The sequence below is a fragment of the Crinia signifera genome, unplaced genomic scaffold, assembly GCF_055691185.1.
Source record: "Crinia signifera unplaced genomic scaffold, ASM5569118v1 HAP2_SCAFFOLD_89, whole genome shotgun sequence".
Taxonomy (NCBI): Eukaryota; Metazoa; Chordata; class Amphibia; order Anura; family Myobatrachidae; genus Crinia; species Crinia signifera.
Window position 1 is genome coordinate 45,672 of NW_028142806.1, and position 9,261 is coordinate 54,932.

Consider the following 9,261-nt stretch of genomic DNA (forward strand, 5'->3'; position numbering starts at 1 on the left):
TTCGTTCAGCATCACATTCCACCCCACGTTCCCCTAACTCTCCTATCCACTTGGGCTGTGGGCTCAAGCGGTTCGTAGCCAGTGCCGCTGTGGCTGCAAAGAACACGCTTCTCACCTACTGGGTCCCCTATGTTCAGACCTTGCTTTCCCAGACCAAGATGAGTCTCAAAAGCGGCTATGCAGCAGACTTCTTGGTATAATGTGGAGATAACCGATAACTCCTCAGCACACGGGCAAACTCCCTCCCGACCCAACTCTCCTGCTCACTCCCAGGAAGAGAGGGCTGGGCGGCGGCGGCGGCTGTGGAACACCGAGTATTATATGGGCATCCACATAAAACCGCTGAGCATTCCCCTGCGAACACAGGCGTGGGGATGCCAGCTCTAAGCGGATGGCTGACGTTACATGCCCACCACCAATTGGGTGGATAGTGGGCATCTGAAAGCAAGTATGGACTTCCAGAGCGATGGGGCGGGTGTTCAGCAAGGCGGCATTATCTTCGGTATCACTTTAATTGCTCTTCAGTAACTGCGCTTGGTTGGATAAAACCAATCGGAAGAGCAAAGTGTAAGAGTGTAATATAAGTTAATCGATGACAGTTTGTATAGACTCCCCCCCCCCCCCCCCGTAATGTTTCCCTCTTGCGTCTGATTACAGCGTGCAGAGATGACGCAGCCTGAATGACATTCCGGATCCCATAGCCCCGATTGGTCATTAGTATAGTTCTCATGTCACCAATACTCACTAAATCCACACTGAGACGCCACGTAGAGGACAAATCCATATATGTCTCTCTCTGGCAGCGGGGACGGGGAGTTCTCTACCATCCTGTGACCTCAGACAGCCTGGTATGGAACAGAAGAAGATGTGTCATGGCTCACGGCTGAGAACACAAGTAGCACATATTCTATAACCTATTGCAGTGGTTTCCAAATGCGGTGCTCGTGGCAATCTAATACCCTTTTGCCACTAGCACGGGGGTGTTTTTTTTGCTAGTGGCAACGCAAAATCCCGGGTTGATTGACCCGGAACTCCAACCCTGGTAACTACCAGGGTTGGACCTGGGCCGCTTGTGTAAACAGGTCGACGCGACCTGGGTCCCATTCACTACACTGTAAAGGTGCCGCTGGGAGATGCTGTCATCACCCAGCACCGCCTCCTGATGACATCACACGCCCAGCTTTATGCCTGGTCGGATGGTTAATGTGAAAGTGCTTGCAAGCCTGGTACAAAATGCTGGGTGTGACCCGGCTTGCTAGTGTAAAAGGGGTATGACAGTCCAGGTTTTAAGAATATCCATGCTAGTGCAGAGATGGTATAATCACTAAGGTATTAATAAAGCGGTGGCATCATATACCCGAATGACACCCGATGCAGGGTAAGGCTTGCTGGGAGGGGCGTGGCTTTGTGGGCTGGATCACCAAATCCAACACTCCAAGGGTCTTGGAGATGTGGGCTGCTCTGGCTGAAGTGGCGGCTTCTTCACATTGACAGGAGCCTGATGCTGCACATTCATCTCTGCACTAGATAAACAATGAGCTTGTAGGTGAGGTCTTTGGGGGAGAGTTACCGAAGCTTGGAGAGAGATGAAGTGGCGATAGATAGGGACAAGAAGGACTTGTTTATGGGTAAAAAGAAGACAAAAATGTCCACTTACACAGACCTGAGTGAGCCCCGACCAGGGAACTTGCCGTCATACAGTAGCAGCAGACGGATCCTCTCCTAGGAATAAAGCACAGATTTAGAACACGTGCAGTCCTAATACACATCAATATGGTTGTAATGCCCACATTGAATGTGTCAACATTTTTAGCATGTTGACACTAGAATTTCTGTCTGTAATGAAAAACTGTAATGTAACACTGCTGCTAACCCCCTGGGGAAATGTCGACACTGCTGCGGTCATAATTCTGTCAGTGTTGACATTTTGCAGGTGTCAACATTGATGGTGATATTTTTAACCATGTTAATATTTTTTTTTTTTTTACAGATCATCATCGTTGACCTGCTGTTGACATTGATAATGCCGACATCTTGACAGCATACCCTTACAGAAACATTTTCCATTTACATTTGGGAAAGAGTTTTACACAAACAGAACTCTGCAAAGAGCGAATCAGGTAAAATCTTATGTGGGGCACAAGGCGGAGAGTAGTAGCCAGACATTGGAGTCTAGCCGCTACTCTCTAATCCTTGGAGAGAGATAAAGTGGAAGTTCCAGCCAATCAGTTCCTGTCATTTTTCACACACAGGGATGTCGCCTATGCCAATGATACTAAATGCATATGCTCTAACATATGCGATTAGTATAGCAATGGGCAGCTCTTATCGCAAGAGATGGTGTCGGCGCTGGATCGCGTTAAGAAGCCCATAGTCTACTTAATGCAGTGCAAAACCCAATAATGGGGTTTTTACGGCATTTTTTCATTTATACCCCGTTCTCACTGCTGCAAAAACCCGGGTTTTTGCCAGGGCAAGCAGTAATTTTGCGCATCCTATCTCAGTGTTCCCTAGCCAGGGCCGACGCCTCCACTAGGCACCACATGGAGCCAAATGTGCAGCAGGTCCGACGCGACGGCCGAATCACCCCCTCCCTCTGGCTTTCTCTCTCCTTTGGTAATAAAAGTCAGTGTAAAGTGACCTTAATTCTGGCCACAGATCGCCAAAAAGGGCGCTAACGTCATGTGACATTTCATTTGTCCCGCAGCTAGTTGAATCCCCCCCATAATGTCTTATCAACGCGTATTGTGGCAATAAGAAAAGAAGGTGTAAATATTAATATAAATGTTTATTTGATCATTTTTCCTATGGGTCTGAACTTCTACCTCATATTTTACAGTTGTTTTTTTTTTTTTTTTAAATGTCCAGAGCTGATTGGCTGGTACTTTATCTCTCACAGTTTTATCTCTTTCCAAGTTTGATAAATACCACTTAGTGTTAAAGGGTAATAATATGATTTGTGCAGATTTCTGATCATTGCCATTCCTTCTGTTTACCAGCAACCCCAGTCTCTGGAGACCCTGGGTGCCGCCGTCTGGAGGCAGAGATTCGGAGGCGCAGCAGAGGCTGGTAAGTGCCATTGCTCCGTCGCACCTGACAATGTTACAACGATATCTATTTGTGGCAGTTGTAGCGAAATAAATGCATTTATAAAAGACTAAACTGCAGTAAATGGGAATTACGTATGGTAGCCGTCACTTCTACTAGATGCAACATGTACAGTATGTATGTATGTATGTATATATATATATATATCTATGGAAAAAGGAAAAGTGTAGAGGTGCGCTAGTATCGGTTTCACCCAAATTTCATACACAATGGTGGAACAATATAAAATTATTTATTTTGTACAATAGTATAAAAACAATAAGTTCTCACACAAAAGATCATATCATAATAGGTACAATATTTGATACCACTTTTAACAAGTGTGTTTCCTGAAAAGACCCTACGCGTTTCGTCCCGGATGGACCAAAGAGAATCAGTCCCCTTGAAGGGGTGTTCGCTATCTGAGTGTCCTCAGCTTGGGGGGTAGATAGAAAGAGTCCGATTGATGACTTCACCGAATAAAAATTCTGCAGGTGGGTTAGGTGTGTCTAGTCAATCAGAGTGTGACTAGATACACCTAACCCACCTGACGAAACGCGTAGGGTCTTTTCAGGAAACACACTTGTTAAAAGTGGTATCAAATATTGTACCTATTATGATATGATCTTTTGTGTGAGAACTTATTGTTTTTATACTATTGTACAAAATAAATGATTTTATATTGTTCCACCATTGTGTATGAAATTTGGGTGAAACCTATACTAGCGCACCTCTACACTTTTCCTTTTTCTATACTCATTTCTTACCTCTACTAACAACGAGGTAGTTAGAGGTGCAGCTAACCCTATAGCGCAGAAAAGGTCACAACCCCCCATCTTTTGATATATATATATATTTTTTTTTTATTTATTTATTTATTTACAGTTTCTTATATAGCGCAGCAGATTCCGTTGCGCTTTACAATAGTAATATATATTACTTACCACACCATGCCTTTAATCCGGGACACTCATGGAACGGGGAAATGTAAATTTGAAGTCAGCCATCCCCAGAACCTGTGTAATCCATGAGTGTCCCGGTGTAAAGAGACAGTATGGAAAGCCTCAGCCTGTGTGTGTACACCGGTGATACTGATCTCTCTACACTGTAACAATTCTTTGTATTTTTTGCAAGATGAAACAGAGGTTATTGATCTGTATGAAAATATCTGATTAAAGTGGATTTACACCAGTAGCGACAGCACCAGCTAAAGTCTCTCTCCATCTACTGCAGGGTTGCCGACCCTCCCGGAATTCCCGGGAGTCTCCCGAAAATCAGGTCCCCCTCCCGGCCCCCCGGAGGGGTGGGCAACCCTCCCGGAATCTGGGGGACCCCCCTGAACTCCCCGAATCGCGGCATGTAAATGCCGCAATCCGCGGGTCTCCGAGGAGGGGGCGGAGCTAAAATGGCACAATCGCGTCATTTTAGCCCCGCCCCCTCCATGGATATCAGTCATTTCTACTATTTCCCGTAGTGGGGGCGGGGCTTAATGACGTCACTGTCAAGCCCCGCCCCCGATCGGGTAAGGAAAGTCTCCTCTCCGGGCTTCTCCCGGAGAGGAGCATTAAAAAGTCGGCAACCCTGATCTACTGCATGGATAAATCCACCAGGGAAGCTATCTCCCATAGCAACGTATGCATACCTCCCAACTTTTGGCCTGAAGAAATAGGGACACTCGCCGCGCGAGTGTCCGAAAAGGGGACGGGCGTATGCAAATGAGGACGCGGCTTATGCTAATTAGCCGCAACCTCATTTTCATACGAGAATAGACGCTGTGCGCATGCGTACAGCGTCTGTTCTACTAGATTGGGGGGTCTCCCAACTGCCACCCCCCGCAGCGGGACAATGCCTGCCGCGGGTGGGACAGCGGGACAGGACCCGAAAATCGGGACTGTCCCTCTAAAATCGTGACAGTTGGGAGGTATGCGTATGTCCTTTATTGGACTGGTGCTGAGCGCTATGCCAGTTAGCATAGCATGATATATACGAATAGAAAAACAAAACAAGCTGGTGGCAAATTTAACATATTTTTGTCTGTCTGTCTGTCTATCTATGTACCTATCTCTCTATCTATTGGTGTGTACACACGCTTTGATTTGCTTTAGATTCAATGTGTGATTCGATTTGGCATTAGATCTTTCCATTCAATTTAGCATTAGATCTGTACTTGCATTCCATATCGATTTCGATATATCGAATTCAATTTACATTCAAGGCACAGTGTACACATTCGATTTACTGGATCGCATTCGACATTTCCTTGCCTGCACAGTCTATTTTTCTTTTCGATATAGCGAAACCGTGAGCGCGCAATGAAACGAATGCAGATTGAAAGCATCTTAACAACCATTCCATTTTGATTCGATTTTGCTTCTATAAGCAACAATGAATCAAAAACAGGGAATAATCTAAGCGTGTGTACAGGGCCGTTTTAAGAATATAATGGGCCCCTGGGCAAAATTATTTGAGGGCCCCCCTCCCCTCTCAAAATCCCCCTCCTTTCACAACCCCCCTCCCCTCACCTATGTGCAGCAGCAGCGGGTGGCGGGGATCCGGGCAGCGGTGGGTGGAAAGGTCCGTCCAGGAAGCGGCAACTCAGACCTTGATGTAGTGCTTTTTGCCGCCGTGCGGGAAGCGCTGCAGATTTTGGAAAGAATGGCTTTGCGCTGATTGGCTGAGCGTCCGGCCAATCAGCATATGGCCAGTCTTTTCAAAATCAGAACAGCAGCGCTTCCTGGCCGGCGGCAGACAGCACTACATCAAGGTCTCCGCTTCCTGGACGGACCCTGCCACACGCTGCTGCCCGGGTCCCCTGCACACGCCGCCCGCTGCCCGGGTCTCCTGCACACGCCGCCCGCTGCCCGGGTCCCCTGCACACTTCGCCCGCTGCCTGGGTCTCCTGCACACGCCTCCCGCTGCCCGGGTCCCCTGCACACTTCGCCCGCTGCCTGGGTCCCCTCCACCCGCCGCTGCCAGGATCCCCGCTACACACCGCCTGCCGCCTTTCCCTAGGACAGTGCCATCTTCTCCATTGTGGTGGGCCCCTACTATCCTCGGGCCCCTGGGCAACTGCCCATTAAGCCCAATGGGAAAGACGGCCCTGCGTGTGTACACAGATTATCATTTGTGATCTATCTATCTATCTATCTATCTATCTATCTATCTATCTATCTATCTATCTATCTATCTATCTATCTATCTATCCTCTGTGTAATTCGCCCCCTGGAAGTGACCCTGCCGCTGATTACAGCTTGGATAAGGGATATCCCATTGTGTTAGTGAATGGAGATAGGACAAGCATTGCTTGTAGTGTGTATCCCACCCTGATATTACACAGAGAAAGGATGTGTAATTCACAGGCAGACAATAGGATTTCCCTATAGTGTCTGCAGCCAGGCCTCGGGGGCTGCTGTATTATGGGTACACAGCCACAGCCAGAGCAGGGATTACACCGGGTGTGGTACGACACACCGACCGGCGGGATTCTGCCAGTCATTTCTCCGATGTCGGAATCCCGACTGCACAGCGGGGGGAGCGCAATGAAGCCCCTTGCAGGCTCGCTGCGCTGGCCACACTGCGGGCATGGCGGCGAGCTGCGCTGGCCACCTATTTTATTCTCCCTCTATGGGGGTCGTGGACCCACACGAGGGAGCAGTCGGGATTCCAACGTCGGAGTAATGACTGTCGGAATCCTGACTGTAGGGGAGCCGTCTGGCAGCCATTACACCAAATCCCACCACCACAATAGAAGAATTTCTGTGCTAGATCAAAGTTAAGGCAGGTTGCAAAAGCCCTCTGGGGCATCCTGGGTCTTGTAGTTCCACAAAAGCAAGAGAGTGGCCATTTATGCTAGTCTGCTTGTGTTATTAGCTGAATATTTTTTTATTGTTTTTTTTTTTTTCTATTTACAGCGAGACCCCGCAGATAGTGATAAGTGCGCTGCCGGGACAAAGGGGGCGCTGGGATTTCAGCATCCAGTGCGGTAAGTTCTGAGTGTCCCACCTGGTGCACAGAGGGGGGATGCGGGTAGCACCGCCAGATACTGTATAAATGTAATATGTGAATGTGCAGAGCTGAATCAGGCCCTTGGTGTACGGAGGGGGAGATGGGAGCAGCGGTCGCGCCTAGCACCCCCAGATACTGTATAAATGTCATATATAAATGATTCGGGTTGGTTTGCAAAAGCAAACTCCTTTAATGGACAAAACCATTCTGCACTGCAGGTGGGGCAGATGTAACATGTGCAGAGAGAGAGTTAGATTTGGGTGGGATGTGTTCAAACTGATATCTATATTACAGTGTAGGAATAAAGCAGTCAGTATTTACCCTGCACAGAAACAAAATAACTCCCCCACATCTAACTCTCTCTGCACATTTTACATCTCCCCACCTGCAGTGCAGCAGAGATTTGTATATTAAAGAAGGAGTTTGCTTTTGCAAACCAACCTGAATCACCCCATTGGCCTGTGCCTATATTGCATTCTGGATATATCTTGGGCATCAGCGGCGTAACTATAGCACCGCAGCCCCCGCCACCGCGCGGGGGGGGGGGGTGCTGTGCATGTGGGGGCGCCGGGGGCTGCGGTGCTATAGATACCCCCCGCCCCCCAATCCCCCGCAGACTTACATTTTGTGGTGGTCCTCAGCAGAAGAAGAACGGAGCCGCCGGGACCAGCGCGATAGGTAAGGCTGCAGGGGATTGGGGGGGGGAGGTGGGTTTGCATGGGCGGCGGGGTGGCGGGGGATTGGGGGGGGGGGTTTGCATGGGCGGCGGGGGATTGGGGGTGCTTGGCGGGGTGGCGGCGGGGGGGGGCGCCCAAAACTTAGTTACGCCACTGTTGGGCATATAGATAATGAGTGCAGGTATGGACTCCTGCGGGTCCCACACCACACACCCTGCACTTGTTTCTTCAATACATAGACCCGTTAGCACATACATCCCAAAGTACTAGCCAATCAGCCCCTAACTGCCACATTACATACTGCATTTGAACAGGAGCTGATTGGCTAGTACTTTATCTCTCTGGGTCAGTAATGTAGATTTCATTGAAATTGAATTTACTGATGGAATTGATATATATTTTTAAATTGTTCTCTCTCTGCATTGAACAGGCTGTACATGCCCCAATCCAAGAAGGAGAAATATTTGCAGCAGATGGGGAAGACCGTTCTCGCCAGTTTCCCCGTACAAGCCACCATTGACTTCTATAACGACGATTCGGAATCTGAAGACGACGAGGACTACGATGAGATGGACTTCTGTAACTATTTCCGCCATTATCAAAGCGTTGAAGAAAAAGACACTGGAAACAACATGGAAGAGGATCCATCATATACGTCAGTTACTCAGGCAGACAGGCAGTGACGGAGGTTATGGGGAACTGCGCTGGAAGGATTGGGAAGACCTTCTGTTTTAAGAAGACATTTATGGCATCGGCACAAGATATTACCTACGTGACCTCTTTGACATGACATTAGCTACACCATTATCGCACCGAGGAACATCTCACATGACCCGCGGGTGCAGGAGTCCTGGATTACCACCCCTGAGTGCTTCCATATTCTTGAAAAATGCATTTTCTGACGCCTATCTGCAAGTGAAACGGTTCCATATGTCAGATTACAAACCAGATCGAGAGTTGTAGATCCGATTTAGGCCTGTTTTGCACGGCTGTGGATTCGCACAGCGCGTATGCGCAAGGCCATCCTGCGTTCCTAAGGTGATTGACAGGAAGTAGGCGTCTGGGGGTGGAAACCGGATATTTAGTGGGAGTGCTAAGAAAAGCTGGAAATAAAACGCTGCGAGCAGGGCGTAGCTTGTGTAAGGCAGCCCCCGCCACTGCTTGGGGGAGCGGGGGCTGCGTGGGCGCCGGCTCCCGCACGGAGAGGCAGGATCTCATTCCGGTGTGTACTCCCTCCCTGCTGCATCTGTAATACTGGAGGGAGGGACTGTGGCGTAACTATAGCACTATTGTTACGCCCCCAGCTCCCCCCAACCTTGTGGGTGCAGCGGGGTGCGGGCAGCAGGGTGCAGGCAGGGGGGGCCGTGCCGGTGTTCTTGCGGCGCTGTCTAAGTGTCAAGAAGCTGCGGTGAAAAGATTCCCTTCATCGCTGTGTACGGAGTTGGCGCCGTGTGACCGGGTCCCTGCAGTGCCTTGGAAATAAGAAGTCTGC

The 9,261-nt window shown here is 49.0% G+C and overlaps 1 long non-coding RNA gene across 1 annotated transcript; it reads left to right on the plus strand.

Annotated features, from left to right (window-relative positions):
- The first annotated feature begins 1,894 nt into the window (after positions 1-1,894).
- LOC146056755 (uncharacterized) lies at positions 1,895-8,990 on the plus strand. The gene is made up of 4 exons (XR_014469395.1): positions 1,895-2,120; positions 3,000-3,069; positions 6,999-7,069; positions 8,200-8,990. It is a non-coding gene; the product is annotated as an uncharacterized LOC146056755 (long non-coding RNA).
- The last annotated feature ends 271 nt before the right edge of the window (positions 8,991-9,261 follow it).